The sequence below is a fragment of the Triticum aestivum genome, chromosome 3B (assembly GCF_018294505.1).
Source record: "Triticum aestivum cultivar Chinese Spring chromosome 3B, IWGSC CS RefSeq v2.1, whole genome shotgun sequence".
Taxonomy (NCBI): Eukaryota; Viridiplantae; Streptophyta; class Magnoliopsida; order Poales; family Poaceae; genus Triticum; species Triticum aestivum.
In genome coordinates, this window is record NC_057801.1 from 440,256,575 (window position 1) to 440,274,572 (window position 17,998).

Consider the following 17,998-nt stretch of genomic DNA (forward strand, 5'->3'; position numbering starts at 1 on the left):
GGCGATGATTCACGGGCCGGTTTGGATGATCACCACCTTACCTCACGAGTCGCTTGCACGTTAAAGGGGGAGGTCCCGAGCATCGCGTCTCGGGAGCTCCTACTGGCTCTCCAGCCCTCACCCCTGGCCTTGACCATGGCACTGCGACCTGGCATACCAATGGTGGCTGAGCTCGCTCGAGGGCCGGGACCCGAGGACGTAGAGCACCTGGGCAATTGAGGCGAGATGGTGGTCGTCGCGGGCCGTGCCTAATGATACCACCACAGACGCAAGAGCAGGCACCCTCCTACTGATGGATCAGGACTACCAAAAGATAAGTCGCATTCGCTGTGGCACCGGTCTCGCTCCCTACACGCCCCAGTCGAGCAGTCCCACTACGGCTACTTGCGCGCCAAGGGGGACCTCGTGAGCATCGTGTCTCATGAGCTCTCACTGGACCTCGGGCCGCTCACCTCCTAGCCTTGACCACGGCATCGTGACCTAGCATACTAGCGATGGCTGAAGCCTTCCTGGGGACTGGGGCCCGTCGGCATAGAGTGTCGCGCTGCCTAGGGAAAAGAAAAGTGAGGAATCGTGCCGAACTGGGATATGCGAATCCATCACAGAATCTAAGAAAGCAACGATGGTATTAAATATACTCCGATCCTGGGCGGCAGCCGCTACTGCGCTGCGACCACGGCGGGAGCTCGGCGGCACGTAGCTATCGTCGCTAGACTCCGGAGACTCGCCGGGCTCAGGAGTGTCATTGGATTCCCAAGAGTCGTCGTTGCTGCTGGAAGAGGTGCCAAAGGGGGCAGAAGCAGGTCCAGCGCCGACGGCTGCACCCCATGGGCTGCTTCCTCCGGGGCAGCACTCCAGCCGTTCGCCCTCCTCATCGAAGACCTTGAAGAACAAGGTGGATGCGCCATCATACTCGAAGTGAATCGCGAGGGCTCCCTCGATGCGACAAGCCCGGGCAATCTCACCCCATCCGTGGGTCATGAAGACGTCTACAGGGGGCACCACATCAACCTCAGCTCCGGTGGCCAAGCTGCAGCACCCGGCGTGCTGCAACCACAACTCAAGCGCCCCCCTCGGAGGCAGCCCGCTAGCGAAGAACCTCGGGAGCCAGATCCAGGAATCGGGAGACATCACCGCCCACACCACGAACTCGTGCGAGTTGCCCTCAGCGTGAGTCCGTGGCACGGTCGGCAAGGCAATGGCGACCCGTCCTCCATCGTTGGGGGCCGCTCGATGGCGCACATCTTCATCCCGGGCGCGGGCGTACATGTGTAGGGGGAAGCCAGGCGGAGGCCTGGATTGCCAAGGCCTGGTCACCTCTCGCCCCATGCTGGCATCTTGAGGGAGGCGGAGTCGCTTCTTCGGTGGGAGAGGGTCAAGCCCCTCCCTAGGGACCTTCCCCTTTTCGGCTTCAAAGAACCTCTTGATCGGCACCATGGAAGCAAGACGAAGAAGAAGAAGAAGTGGGCAGCAGGAAGACGAAGCAGAGATGAGCTGGGGGAGTGGGGGCTCTCCCCCTCCCTCACATTTATAGCCAAGGAAGGCCAACCGCCAGCCTCCACAACCTCATGCCATGATGAGCTTCTCCATGCCGCATCGTTCTGTCAAGTCCAACAGTTGCCGAGGTAACATGGGGAAGTGGAGACGCCCATGTCCCATCGATCGCCACAAGTCATCAAGGCCGCAGGTGGTTAGGGCCCGCGGCGCTCCGCACATACCCCTTGGCTTCGCTTGGAAGCCAAGTCCGAGCGTGCCTTGGGCCCGGGGGCTACTGTCGGTGTTTTGGATATGGGGGTATCCAGACTTGCCTACCTGTAGCCCACTGCATGGCCCCATCGATGGCTTGGTATGGCCCAGCTTCGACATCAACAACTCAAGACCCTCGCGAGGGGCCAAGCCTCGCGAGGCGGACGACGCCAAGACCCCCGAGGGAATCGGCCTCCTCAGGCTGGCTCCCGTGGTGCAGAGAGTTCTATGCAAGGTGCACCTCACAAGGCTCAGCTAACGTGAGCCATGACGACCAAGGCCAGGCGGGCGCCAGCGGGCGCAGAGCGCCAGTTTCCTCTTTGGTGCAAGGGAGGCAAGCCACAGGCGCGGAGTCCCAAGGAATCAGCCAAAGGTTTCCATTCTGGTGCAACAAGACCAAGACCACCAGGACGGCAGGAAGGAGGTCATCACCGAGCCCACTGCAGCGTCACGACCAGGGGCTTTTCGCAGTTGAAGACCACTTTTGTCAGGATAAGCTGTACTACTTGTCCCCTTTCAAATCCGGCCGTTGTGGGATCCCTTCCCGCTAACATTTGGGAAGAGGACCAAGGCCACTATAAATAGGACTTAGCCACCACCATAGAGGGGGATCAGATCCATTCTCACCCGACACCTCACCAGCTCTCGTGAGCTCAAGAACATCTCACCTCTTGTGGCCAGTTCATCCACTGTACTAGTTCATCCTCAGCCCTTCAAGGCAATCCACCAAAACGCTGGAGTAGGGTATTACACCGCAAGGTGGCCCGAACCAGGATAAACTGTTGTGTCCCTTTGTTTCTTCGAGCTCGTCGCGCTAGGCTTAGGAGGATCGCGAGTAGGCAGGCTGGGTAGGTTGGGATCTCCGCACGCACCCTAGAGTTCAAACCTTTCAAGGGTTTACGGAACCCGTAATCTGACAGGCTTGGGTCCCCTTTTTTCTTTAGGTAGCTTAGTGCTCTGCATTACTAGGACCCAGTCCCCAGGTAAGCTTCGGCCGTTGCTGCTATGCCAGGTCGCGATGCCGTGTCCAAGGCCAGGAGGTGAGTGACCTGAGGTCCGGTAAGAGCTCCTAAGACGTGATGCTCACGAGGCCCCCCTTGATGCGCAAGCGGCTCCCGAAATATAAAAGAGGGGGGATTCCTTGGCCGAACGATATCGCGAGAGATGAGGTAAAGCGTTAATTGTAAGGTTCACACCTGGCGTGGATAGGGTAACTTAGCTTGGTGTGCTCGTGGCCCTTGGAGGGTTCTTGTGTCATGGGGGCGCGCTTCCATGGGACTATCGATCTTGTGTACACCTCTTGCTTTGTAATGAATTAACACAAGTCCCGCTCAGGGTGCGTGAAAAGATTGGTGTCCATTTCAGTTCCAAATACGCCTGCGCTACCGGGCCGCACCCCTCTTCCTGTACTCCCTCGCGAGACTCCCCCCATCTCTTTGCTCACCATAAAGCTCTACATCCTGAGGACCCGGCCCTCGAGCAGAGCTCAGCCACCGCTGGTATGCCAGGTCGCGATGTCGTGGAGAAGGCCAGGGGGTGAGGGCTCGAGAGCCAGTAGGAGCTCCTGAGGCGTGATTCTTAAGAGCCCCCTTTTAACATGCAACCAGTTTGCATGAAAAAAGAGCGGTTTCATCTTGTGGGGGTTGCTAGGAAAGAGGGCACTGGCCGGCAGCCGAGGTAAAATGAACAAATTTACTTAGCCTTTGCGGATCAAACAACTTCTTGATCAAAGCGTACCCTTCTGAGGCGGCAGGGTGCCGTCAAGGGGTCATCCGGACATTGACTCTGAGAGTTCCTGCATATTGACTGATAGCCCACAAGTATAGGGGATCGTTTGTAGCCTTCTTTGATAAATAAGAGTGTCGAACCAAACGAGGAGCTAAAGGTAGAACAAATATTCCCTCAAGTTCTATCGACCACCGATACAACTCTACGCACACTTAACATTTTCTTTACCTAAAACGAGTATGAAACTATTTTGCAAGGATAAAACTATGAGTACTTTGCGAGAATAAACCTATGAATAGATTGGAAGGTAATAAAAGTGGATAACTTTTGTCAATAAGAAAGCCATTTGTCCCTAGGCAATCGATAACATGAGCTAATATATTTTCTCTACTTGGATCATATGCACTTATGATTGGAACTCTAGCAAGCATCCACAACTACTAAATATCATTAAGGTCGTGAAACTCAACCATAGCATTAAGTACCAAGTCCTCTTTATCCCATATGCAACAACCCACCTACTCAGGTTTAAGCTTCTGTCACTCTCACAACTCACCATAAGTGAATCATGAACATATTGCAACACCCTACAACGGGGATCCCTCACGTTTGCGTGAGATGGAGGGCACCGTAGGATAGAACCATAAATAAAATATACAATCATACCAACCAAGATCATGATTAACCCACAGGACAAAACAGATCTACTCAAACATCATAGGATAACCACAAACCATTGGGAAATAATATATAGTGTTGAGCACCCTGTTTAAGTAGAGATTATAGCGGGGAGAAGGGGTGTTACACCTCTGCATAGAGGGGAAGAAAGTTGGTGTTGACGGTAGCAAGGTTGTTGATGTAGATCGTCGTCATGATCCTAGCCCCGGCGGCACTCCGGCGCTACCAGGAGAGAGGGGGAGAGAGCCCCCCTCCTTCTTCTTCCTTGGCCTCCCCCCTAGATGGGAGGAGGTTTTCCCCTCTGGTCCATGGCCTCCATGGCGGCGAAGGGGCGAGAGCCCCTCCGAGATTGGATCTCTCTCTGTTCCCTTCTGTTTCGCATTCCCCAGATCTGGTCATTTCTTAAATTCCCGGAGATCTGTAACTGCGATTGTGCTGAAACTTTTACATGGTTTTTTCCATAAATTATCTTTCTTGCACCCAAAGAAGGGCCCCAACCGACTTACAAAGAGGGCATAAGACACATGGATGCGCCAAGGGGTGCCCTACGCGCCCTGGTGGGTTGTGGTCGCCATGGGCCCCCGTTTGTGTTGATTCCAAGTCCCAAGAATCACATATATTCCAAAATAATTCTCCGTAAATTTTTATCGCGTTTGGACTTTTTTTGATATGGATTTTCTGCAAAACAAAAAACATGCAACAAACAGGAAATGACACTGGGCACTGGTTCAATATGTTAGTCCAAATAAATCATATAAAATGTTGCCAAAAGTGTATGAAAGTTGTATAATATTGGCATGAAACAATCAAAAATTATAGATACGACGGAGACGTATCATTGACAGACAACAAAATGCAAGGGGCGGCGCGCGTTTGCTGATCTGCTCATGATTGTTCTGTGAGAGGACAAAGGCACTAAGGACCTGACGAGGTGACGTGCACGGGGCTGGCCCGTGAGCCAGAGCTCGGTCGCTTAGATTTGTTCAATGTTGTAGGGACGGACCCGAGCACAGCTGTCGTGCCAGTAGCCCCCCCTCATGGGATGTTTCAGGAGAAGGGCATGCAGCACATGAAGCCCACAAAGTGGCGGCTCCAGAAGCGACGTGACACCAAATGCAGGGTTAACAGTCATAACAATTCACGAAAACATTGCCGGTCTGAGGTACACGAGCAAAATGATGCAGCTGTAGGGACAAACCCTTACAACTTGAGGATGATGCAGCCCGAGGGGCGCCCTCAATTGAACAAACCAAAAATTCACCTGGCAACGATACTGCTGAAGCGTCGGGGTAGTCGATGAAGCTTGCTCCTCACGAGCCGGGTGGCTCCGGAGGCTCGACAGGCTTGCGAGGCCCGGGGAGCTCGCGAGGGCCCAAGACCTCTTGAGGCCCCACCGCTAGGTGCCGGGCCTCGTGAGACACGTGCATGTCTCGCGCGAGGCGCTGGTATGTAGCGCCCGCGTTCACCAGGCCGAAAGGCATGAGAACATAGTTGCTGGGGTAGCCCCCGCTCCAGCCAATGCGCACGTCGTGAAGAGGACCTGACATGCGACCCTCTTGAGACCCGTGATGTTGATGCAAACGCGCAGCCCGTGCCCACGTCAGGCGCAGCGGATGCACCGGTGGGGGGTGCGGGGCGGCGCTTGCTGCGCATGGCTTGCGCCTCCCGAAGCTCCTCAATCGCCTTGGTGATGAACTCTCTCGCCCCTGACGCCTCGCGCTTTGCTCCTTGCTTGTGGGGGCGCGCCTCCAAGTGGTGCCCGAACACCTCCCTCGTAGCACTGGTTAGGTCAGAGGTGCACCAGATGGAATCTCCCGAGCCCGTCCCGAGGGAGGCGCCGAGCACGCCTTCCTATGCGGGAGGAAGGGGCGCCCCGACAACAGATGCGGAGCCTGAGGCGTCGCCAGCAGGCTTCTTGACCTCCGGACGACTCTTGTGAAGGATCTCCTTCTTCTTTGCGGGCGCGACTTCAAAAGGCGCGGTGTCACCTTCGCCATATGAGTTATCGGCTGCCGTAGCTCGGTAGGCATGCTCAAGGGAGCAGACCGCGTCCTTCTCGTCGCACGCGACTATGATGACGCCGCTGCACCCTGGCATCTGAGGACGTTGTAGCCATGGTGGGTTGCCTCTATGAACTTGGCGAGGGCAGGGTACCCGAGGATGGCATTGTACGGGAGGCCGATGTGGGCGATGTCGAAGTCGATGAGCCTGGTGTGGTAGTTGTCGCGCTTGCCGAAGGTGAGGGGAAGGCGCACCTGCCCCAGGGGTGTGGTGGAGCCATCAGTCACCCCTGAGAAGGGCTTGGTGGGTAGGAGTTGGTCATAAGGCACTTTCAGCGTATCGAATGTTTCCACAGAGAGGACATTGAGGCCGATGCCACCATCGGTGAGGGTCTTGGTGACTGAGACGTTGTTGATGGTGGGCGTGCACAGCATGGGGAGTGCACCAGCGGTGGCTGAGCACTTGAGGTGGTCATTGGAGTCAAATGTGATGCCATATTGCGACCACTTGAGGGGATGCGCGCCCTCAAGCCTTGGGAGGGCCGTGTTGACTTTGCGAGAGAACTGCTTGAAGATGCGGTTCGAGAAGGGCGCCTGAGTTCTGTCGAGGATGCAGGCAACTGCACGAGGCTGCTGGAAGCCCCCAGCCCCGTCGTCCTGGTGGTTGTCGTCGTTTCTCCTCGATGGTGGCAACAGCGGAGGTAGGCCAACATTGACTTGAGGACCGGCCTCACGAGGCTGATCGCGCCAGGGGCCATCGCGAGGCTAATCGCGCCAGCCATCCTCGTGAGGCTGGTCGTGCCAAGCCTGACGAGGGTTGTGGTTGTTCTCGTGGCCTCCTCCATGGTCGAAGCCATGGTTGCCGCGCTCGGGGCGGCGACTCAGGCACTCGTCCCGGAGTGCCCTGAGCTCCTGGCAATCATTGGTGTTGTGGGTGTGAACATTGTGGAAGATGCAGCATGAGAGGTTATCCTTCGCTGGCTCATCGCGATTGCGACCACGGCCGCACTTAAGCTCAGGCTCTACTGCCAGCACGGTGGGGCCCTTGCGCTTCACTTCCTTGGCCTTGGCCTTCTTGTCTTCAGGGTCAACATCCGCGTGCTTGAGGAGAGAAAGGCGGCCTTCTTCCGCCCTGGCGCATCTATTCGCTAGGTTGAACATCTCCAGCGCCATGCACAGGTCATCGTGGATGGCGAGCTCCTCGCTCATCTTGACGTCTGTGACGCCCTCGGTGAACACTGAGATGATGGCCTCATTTGAGTCTTCCGGGATCTTGAGGCGAACGTTGGTGAAGCGCTGAATGTACTTGCGGAGGGTCTCATCCGGCTGCTGCTTGATGTGTCGCGGGTCATTGACGGCGAGGACACGGTCACGGGTGCCTTGGAAGTTGGTGATGAACCGCTTGCGAAGCTCATTCCAAGAGGAGATTGAACCCCCCGGGAGGTGCAAGAGCCAGGAGCGCGCGTCTTCCTTGAGAGCCATGGGGAACCAGTTCGCCATTACCTTATCGTCTCCTTTGCCGCTTTGATGCTCAGCGTGTAAAGCTGGAGGAACTCCGCAGGGTCAGGGGTGCCGTCGTAGCATGGGGGTAGGTATGGCTTGAACTTGGCGGGCCAAACGACGCGGCGCAACTCATGGGTGAGGGCACAGCAACCCGCCGCTGTAACTCCCGGATAATTATGCTACAGTGAACCCATGATAATGATGCCACGTCACCTCTATTACTGTTGCTAATCTCGTGTAGAACAAAACTATTCAAATTCAAATTTGAATTTTTGTCAAACATATTTTTTTCAAACATTAAAGCTAAAATGCTCGGAATGTGTCATAATTATGTATACTAAATTAGGTGCAACTTTTGTATTTTTCCAAAACTAAAATGTTTAGGAAATAAGTGAAAACAAAAAAGGAAATATAAGTACAAAGAAAAAGACAAAACAGTAAACAAAAAAAGGGCAATGCCCCCCTTTTTTCCCTGGGCCAAAAGGCCCAACCCAACTGGCCATCCAGACCACTAGGAGGCCCACCCCACTCACCTTATCCCCCACGTACCGAAACCCTAACCACCCCATCACCTCATCGCCCCCATGTTCGCTCCCCTTCCCGATCCGATCTGGACCGGGGGCTCGATCCATCCCATCGCCGCTGGAACTCGCCGTCGCCCGAAGCTGACTCGCCTGACCGCTTCCTCGCCTGATCTCCTCCTCTCCGCCATCGACCTTGTCCCCGTTGTCCTCCCAATGCCCCGTTGCCCCTCACCCTACGCCCCCCGTGAGCCCCCCTCTCCTCCTATCTCCCTCGCGCCCGCACGCCGCTCGCTTCCGCCGTGGCCTTGCTTGGCCGCACCCCGTGCTCCAGGCCGTACTCGCACCGCATGCGCACGCGCCCGCCTCCCCTGCGCCGGCCGCGCTCACTTCGACCCAGGGCCATCCACTCCGCCCGGCCACTTGCCTCACCTGCGCTGCCCGTCGCCTCCTTGTGCAAGCGTCGCGCTCACCGCGGCCCCCGCCATGGCCTGCGCCCACGCCTCGCTTGCCCCGCTCCGCAGCACGCGCTCGTCCCGCACCCGCGCCTCGCTCACGCCGCTCCGCCGTTTATGCACGCTCGCTCCGCTTCTGCTGGCCATCACCGCCTCCGCGTCCTTTGCTGGCCCCAGGCCGCGTCCGCAGCCGGGCGCAGTCGTCCGCTGCCGTGGCCCCCCTGTCTGCCTCTGCTCGCCGGCCGACGTCCGCTTCAGTCGGCCCACGCCCGCGGACTTCCCCCTACTCGCCGGAGGCGTCGGGTAGGCTCCCCCGTCGCCGGCGACCTCGCCCCACACCGGGCGTGTTGTGCTCCAGTGGCCAGCGCCTGTTTGGGCTGGCGCCTACACGCGCTTGTGCCTGATAGCCCAGCGCCCGCTAGGGCCCCCCGACCACTGACAGGGGGCCCACGCCCTTGGAACGTTTTAAAAAAGAGAATTTAATAACAATAATAAATAAATAAATAATCAATATAATTAATTAAATTAATTAATTAATCTTGTTTAAAACACCAATTAAGATTAATTAGTCCACTAATTAAACTAGGTTAATTTTGTAATTAGCAAAACAGTGTATGACAAGGGGCCCAACCCCTGTTGACGAGTCAACCGTTGACTTGTCTAACTAGGACCCCCTGGCCCACCTGTCAGCCCCTAGGCACACTTCTGTGTACCCTATTCTGGGTGCATATAGCATTTTTACTATTAATTTCGAATTAATAATAATTTCAAAAAATGTTTAAATCTTTGAAAATTAATATAGAATAATCCGTAGCTCGGATGAAAATACTTTGTACATGAAAGTTGCTCAGAACGCCGAGACAAATCCGAATACATAGTCAGTTCGTTCACCACACGCCCAACATAGCGAACATTCAACATTTCACCTTTGGTTCATCTGTCCAAAAACGTCAAACATCGGGGATACTTTCCCGGATGTTTCCCTCTTTTGCCAGTATCACCTTCTACCGCGTTAGGGCACACCTAGCACCGCTCATTGTCATGTCATGCATCGTCATGCATATGCTTTGCATTATAATTATTGTTTCTTCCCCCTCTTCTCTCGTTAGACACCGAGACTGACGCCGCTGCTACCCTGGTCGACTACGATGTTGATGACCCCTCCTTCTTGCCAGAGCAACCAGGCAAGCCCTCCCTTGATCACCCGATATCGCCTATTCCTTCTCTCTACTGCTTGCATTAGAGTAGTGTAGCATGTTACTACTTTCGGTTAATCCTATTCTGTTGCATAGCCTATCATTGTTGCTACAATTGTTGATACCTTACCTGCAATCCTAAATGCTTAGTATAGGATGCTAGTTTATCATCAGTGCCCTACATTCTTGTCTGTCTGCCATGCTATACTATCGGGCCGTGATCACTCGGGAGGTGATCACGGGTATATATTATACATTCATACATACTATTCAGGTGGTGACTAAAGTCGGGTCGGCAGAGTACCCGCGCGTGATTCATGGATTGGGGGCTGAAAGGACAATTGTCCTGACAGCCCTCTGAGTGGATCTTTGTGGCAGAGTGACAGGGCAATTTGAGACCACCTAGGTGAGAGGTGGGCCTGGTCCCTGGTCGGCATCCACGGTTACTTCATAATAACACACATACCGAGATCTTGGTATTTGATCTGAGTCTGGCCACTGGCCTATGCGCACTAACCAACTACGCGAGAACAGTTATGGGCACTCGACATCGTGGTATCAGCCGAAGCCTTTTTGACGTCAACGACTGAGCGGCGCACGTCGGGTTGGACCGCGTGACACAACTTCCTTTCTAATGGAGGTTGCTAGGTCTGCTCACCGGCTGCGTTCGCAACATGTAGTGTGCAACGGGCAATGAGCCCAGACCCCTGCGCGCTTAGGATTTAGACCGGCATGCAGACCTCTCTGTTGTGCCTAGATGGGGCTGCGACGTGTTGATCTTCCAAGGCCGGGCATGACCCAGGAAAGTGTGTCCGGCCAAAGGGATCGAGCGTGTTGGGAAATGTGGTGCACCCCTGCAGGGAAGTTTATCTATTCGAATAGCCGTGTCCCTCGGTAAAAGGACGACTGGAGTTGTACCTTGACCTTATGACAACTAGAACCGAATACTTAATAAAACACACCCAGATAAGTTCCAGAGACAACCCGGTGATCGCTTTCCCATAGGGAGACAAGGGGAGGATCGCCGGGTAGGATTATGTTATGCGATGACACTTGGTAAACTTACCATCTACGCTCTTCTACATGCTGCAAGATGGAGGCTACCAGAAGCGTAGTCTTCGATAGGACTAGCGACCCCCCTCTTATTCTGGCATTCTGCAGTTCAGTCCACCGATATTATCCATTTACACCGATATCCATGCATATGTAGTGTAGATCTTTGCTTGCGAGTTCTTTGGATGAGTACTCATGGTTGCTTTGCTCCCTCTTTTCCCCCTTTTCCATTCTTCTCCGATGTCGCAACTAGATGCTGGAGCCCAGGAGCCAGACGCCAACGTGGGCGACGACTCCTACTACACCAAGAGTACCTACTACTACGTGCAGGCTGCCGACGACCAGGAGTAGTTTAGGAGGATCCCAGGCAAGAGGCATGCGCCTCTTTCGATCTGTATCCCAGTTTGTGCTAGCCAACTTATGGCACCTTGTTTAACTTATGTCTGTACTCAGATATTGTTGCTTCCGCTGACTCGTTTATGTTTGAGCACTTGTATTCTAGCCCTCGAGGCCCCTGGCTTGTAATATGATGCTTGTATGACTTATTTTTACTTTTAGAGTTGTGTTGTGATATCTTCTCGTGAGTCCCTGATCTTGATCGTACACATTTGCGTGCATGATTGGTGTATTGAATTGGGGGCGTAACAAGTTGGTATCAGAGTCGACTGCCTGTAGGAATCCCCCTTCCACACTCCTTAGCCGAAGTCGAGTCTAGTCACTACAATTTTTTTACTAACATGGCAGTGTGTCTTACGGGCCCACATCGCCATTGGGTTGTATTAGGATCTTTTACTCCTCGATCTTTACTTCGGGACTCTGAACTCTCTTCTACTCTGGTTAAACAAATTTACCAACTCTAACATTAGGATCTCGTGACCATATTCACCCAGAGTTGGATAAGACATAGTTATTCATTAGAGTAGTATTTTGATTAATACCCACACTGTCATTTGACTCCATTGAAACATCTTTGTTTTCAGATGGAACCCACAATGCAGGTCGTGCGCCACACAATGGCCATTCACTACAAAAAAAAGACACATCCGTGACATTTTGGGCCGAATGAAACTTTTTTCTGTCATACATATGACACTTCTATGACGATAATTGTGACAAAACCCGGTATCATCATAGATGTGGTGGGCTCCTACTTCTATGACAAAAAATCATGACAGAAAATGGGATTTTCGTCCTGGGCAGGCCAAAGACGCAGCTGCATTACATTCTTTGGGCCGTCCATGACGGAAAAAACCATGGTAGAAGCGAGGGCGAGGAAAATTTCAGGGAGTTCCCGGTTACGGTGGGCGGTCGGGGGCCGAGCGGTGCGCGTTTCTCTCGTACACGTACGCGCGTGTGTGCAAGGCGTTGGCTCTATCTGAAACCGAGAGAGGCGTTGGGCCCTAACTGAACCCGAGCGATTGCACTGCAGGCTACGCGTTACTGAACCCGAGCGATCGATTGATGACTGTTAACTGAACCCGATCGAGCGATTCCTTCGCTGCTGCTGCTAACTAAAGCCGATCGATGCTACCTCTCTGGATGAACAGTGAGCGTTGGGGGGGTGGATGAACAGTGAGCGGTGGGGGTGGATGAACAGGACCCCGTGGCGTTGCCTCGATCGAGCCGGTTGGGGCTGGATGAACATGACCCCATGGAGGGCTGGATGGATAGGACGACCCCGTGGAGGGCTGGATGAATAGTAGATTATGGAGGGCTGCCCGTGGAGGGGTGGTTGAACTGCAGCCGATGGAGTAGCACGTGGTGGAGGCTGGATGAACAGTAGCCCGTGGAGGCTGGAGGAGGTTGACGGTGGAGATGAACAGTATCTCGTGGAGTCCCATTTTGTGGTACGCCACACCCCTCCCGATGAACAGGACCCCTGTTTCTACTGTAGCGCTCCAACACAAGTCCGTTTCGTCTGTTTTGCGGTACGCCACACCCCTCCGATCAACAGGACCCCCGTTTCGACCGTAGGAGGTCCGTTTCCTCCGTTTTGCAGTACGCCAGACCCCTCCTAATGAACAGGATCCCGTTTTGAACATGTCCGGTCAAACACAAGGCCGTTTCCTCCGTTCTGCGGTACTCCAAGCCTCGTTTCCATCGCCTATTCCGTCCAAGCCGGTTGGCTCCCATGCGTTCTGTTGCCTCCCGATGAACACGACGCATTCCGTTGCCTCCCCATGAACATGACGCATTCCGTTGCCTCCTCATGAACACGATGATGACGTTGTTTCTCCGATCTGACCTAGCCATGTACATGAGCCCTGGCCGTACGTATGCGGGAGTAGGCGTTTGAGACCCTGCCTGTATGTACGTACGTGGCCGTATTTTATTTCTTGCACACTGGCCGCTGTATGTACATGTACATGCTACATGCGCGCCTCTACAACGACCAGTATGTATGTACATGTTCGCGACCAGAATGACAAGCTACGTACGCTTCGACCAGGTGGGTCCCGACTGTCAGGCACTTCCTTGCATGCGAAGATGTAGCTGGTGAGTCCCAGCAGTCAGGGGGGCGAATCATTTTTTGCCCGGACGCACTTCCTTGCGTGCGAAGATGTAGCTGGTGGGTCCCAGCAGTCAAGGGGAAATGTTCTTTTCGCGAAATACGGTGGCCCGTCCGGTGGGTCCCCACTGTCAGGTGGAGGAATAATTATTTTGCGCGTAATAAGCAGGCACTTCCTTGCTACGGCCGTGGACCCAGCTGTCAGCCTCTCCCTATATAGTCCACGTCCGATAGAAGCCGTTCCTTGACCACGTTGACCACGCCGCGCCGAGAGCACTAGGGCAGTGGACGATGGCGAGGCCTAGGAAGGGGACAACGTGGAGCCGGGGAAGACATGGCAGTGGATGCCCACGCGTAGAGGAGTATAAGGGTTCATTGGTTCGCTGCGGTGTGAGGCTGCCATCGCCACAGAATAACAGGGGGTGTGGGTGAGTAGAGGGATGGCCTGGCCAGCGGTGGGAATAGTAGGGGGGCGGTGAGGCCTTCGTGGCAGCACAGCCGGCCACGGGAGGCAGGCGCAGGCAGCACGACCGGCGCTGCTTTGCGCGGCTGGAGTAAGAAGACCAGAGGTTGAAGAAGCACTACGGCCGTTGGATGGACATCGTACGGTCACTGGAGCTAGAATCGTTCATATTGACTAAGTTGACAAAGCCCTCCGTCCCCGTTAACTTAGTAGGGCCACAAGTCAGCCTCCCACCAAGGTGGGTCCCAACTAGCAGGGGGAGTATTCATTTTTTTGTGCGTAATAAGGAGGCACTTCCGGTGGGCCCGAGCTGACAGCGGGGGGAACGCTTTTTTCGCGAAATACGGTGGCCCGTCCGGTGGGTCCCAGCAGTCAGGGGGAAATGTTTTTTCGCGAAATAAGGTGGCCCCTTCGGTGGGTCCCTGCTGTCAGGTGGAGGAATAATTATTTTGCGCGTAATAAGGAGGAACTTCCTTGTGGCCGCTATGGACCCAGCTGTCAGCCTCTCCACATACAGTACTCTTCCAACGGAAATCGGTCGTTGACCACATTGACCACGCCGCGCTGAGAGCACCAGGGCGGTGGACGGCGGTGAGGCCTAGGAAGGGGACGACGCGGAGCCGGGGAAAACGCAGTAGTGGAAGCCCGTGCGGAGAGGAGTACGAGGGTTCACTGGTTCGGCTGTGGTGTGAGGCTGTCGTCACCGCAAAATAACAGGGGGTGTGGGTGAGTGGAGGGATGGCCTGGCCAACGGTGGGAGTAGTATGGGGGCGGTGAGGCCTCCGCGGTAGCACAGCCGGCCACGAGAGGCAGGAGCAGGCGGCACGACCGGCGCTGCTTTGGGCGGCTGGAGGGACAACAGTGGGAGTAGTATGGGGGCGGTGAGGCCTCCACGACAGCACAGCCGGCCACGGGAGGCAGGAGCAGGCGGCACGACCGGCGCTACTTTGGGCGGCTGGAGCAAGAAGACCAGAGGTTGAAGAAGCACTACAGCCGTTGGATGGACATCGTACGGTCACTGAAGATAGAATCGTTTATATTGACTAAGTTGACAAAGCCCTTGGTATGCGCCAACTTAGTAGGCCCACAGGTCAGCCTCCGAAACGGTGTGCCCCAGATGTCTGGGGGAGGAATCATTTTTTGGGCGGCCGAAGCTAAGAATATCCGAGATTGAAGAAGAAGCACGACATCCGTTGGATAGACATCCAACGACCACAGGTGCTAGAACCGTGTGTTGACTATAATAAGTTGACAAAGCCTTGCATACGCGTCAACTTATTTTCTTAGGGGACGCGTGAACTTAGTAGGCCCACAAGTGTGTGGCAGAGAACTTATAGCCCATTTGCGATTTGTAAGAATGTACAACCCATTTTTGAATTCTAATGGAATTTACTACAGCCCATTTACAGTTTGCTAAAAGTATAGCCCATTTTCTAGCTAGGACAACGATTAATAATTTCAACCAACCGTTGAAGACATAATTCAATAAAATTTCCCACATTTTGATGGGATCCAAAATATTTTTATCCGAAATTTCTAGTCAGATTAAATATAAATTTGTATTACGTAAAAATCCAACGAAACATTGCACGCACAACAATGAAAATTTAAGATTTTCAAAATTCATAAATAATATTTTATAAACTAATTTCGTGTTTGGTGCATTTTTTTATAGTTACTGCCCAGTTTTTAGAATTACATCCCATTTATTATTTTTTAAAGTCCATTTCCCTGTTAAGCCTAATGCATCCCTCATAGGAAAGATTTGCAGCCCAGCGGGGCGGAGAATAACAAGTGGACCTTGCTTGGGTATTCCTCAAAAAAACGTATAGCTAGGCTAGCCATTTTCATCTTGAAAAACCTAGTATGTGGGCTGGATATCTGGCCTGGGCTAGACGGGCCACAACCCGCCTAGTTAATACCCTGCTCTCCTCTAAACAACAACGAAATCATCGCCAAGAAAAACTCTGCAGTGCTCACGCCTCAAAAACACAAATACTGCTCGAGCTGCTTGGTCCCAGCTGTCAGCCGCACCTTGTGCAATTCTCTCGTTTATATTGACTACATAGACTGACAATGGTGTGGGAACGTGATGTCAGGAAACCAGGAGGAAGCAAAAAATATATAGTTGTACATAATAAGGAGGCACTTGCGTACGTACGGCTATGGCCCTAGTGGGTCCCTACTGTCATCCAGTCAAAATAGAGTCATCTCCTGAATCCTCATGTTCGTTGACGATGTTAACAATGCTCGGCGCCACGGCGAGCGCAACAACTCGAAGGACAACGAAGAGGGCCTCGCGGTCCCTACAGATGGTCTGATACAGCGCCGACTGCTCATTCAGGAAGCCAGGATCATCGGACACCTATGAGCACCTTCGAGAAACTGAGACCACATGAAACGGTAAGGCCGCGCTTGGGAGCTCTGGTTTATCTCAAACCTGTATTAACATACAAGTGTAATTTACTCATCATCGGAAACAACACGTAAAATACAGGCGTAATGAAACCCAGGGACCGAGGTCTGTAAGTAAAACCGGTGGGTTACGCGTGTAATTTGAGAGACCATGTTATATTTTACGAGCACTGCTATATGGACGACATTACCAGATGATACATGCACGACATGCGTATCATGCCGTCCATGGGCAAGGCTGAAACAGCAGCTAACAGCTGGATTAGCAATCGTCCGAGTGTCGTTCAGCGTTTTTATCGTGTGTGAAGTACTTCCGTTATTTTACTAGTCGAAATCGACCAACCAAGCGCTTCGCCCGAGACCATCTGCTTTTATTTACAAGCATTAATTTTACAAGTGGTTTTGGTTGGAAAACGATGATCCAATCACGGCCTAATATCATGAGTTGGTCGGAAGATCATATGGTTTCATGTCTAACCTACCCGACTTGTCGTATAGGCTATGAATGAAACATAAGACGATGAACTTCTTAAGCACGGAAACAACAGAAGAGGATGATCATCTTAACAAGAAAATCACTGGCATTAGATCGACATGCAAAACGATACGAAGCATTATTCTCAGGAGGCACGGTGAATAGCTCGTGATGCCGCATGCCACAACATTCCAAGCTCAACTTTGCAATCAAACACAAGGCCTGGCATTACATAGAAAATATTCAGAACAAACTCTTAACACAGGAATATCTCAGCAGAGTAACTATTTACTTCTAAACTGAACACAGGAATAGGAAAAAACAATCGACGCTGCTCACAGCAAGGGCATCCCACTCAAAAATATCAAATGCATGTCTTCTGGCTAACATCAATGAGCAAATTTTGACAAGGATTTCCAATTCCAATATATTAAACTAATGTCTTCTTGCTAACATCAATGATTAAACTTTGACAAGCTTTTCCCATTAAAAATATGTAATGCCTATGATCATGGAGTCTTACCTAGCTTCTTGTACTTGTTTGGGCACTTTTTGCCTAGTGCACTCCACGTGTTGTAAAATTGCCAATGCTCTCTGCAGACTAGTCATGTCACCAGCGTCTAATAATACTCTGTAAAGCTTCTCGGTCAGCCCTTCTGTAATGTAGCGCAAACAGTGACTGCTTCTTTCTGCAAAGTGGAACGACCAACTAGACCCAGTAATGCAGTAGTTTGCCTTGGACACATTGGTCCTTTTGTGCCATTCAACTAAAATCGAAGTCAGAATAAAACCGAGCTTTAATTTTTATATCCCTGTAAGCAACAATAGGTATAAGGAAACAATTACTGAGAAATAACGGTTGATGGCTTGTACTCCCAGAAAAAAGCATCTACTGATCTACTTTATCTTAATGGGAAAGCAAGCAGGAGAGTAGCAATTCTCCATCAGTGTGATTCATTCATATTGACTGAGACATTATCTTAACAATGCCTTGTTTCAACATGTATAAAGAACGACAAAGCAGAAAAGTACCATTCCTAAAAGAATGCAACTGATTCATTTTAACAGAGACATTATCTTAACAATACCTTGGTTAAACATGTAGAAAGAACTACAAAGCAGGATAGTACCATTCCTAACAAGTGTTGCAGTTCTGAACTAAGATTCAGTAGTTAATTAATTCTAAGAGTGGCATTGCTTAATTTTACCAGCGGCATTAGATTAACGAAAAGCATAAACAGTTCCAGGGGAGAGTG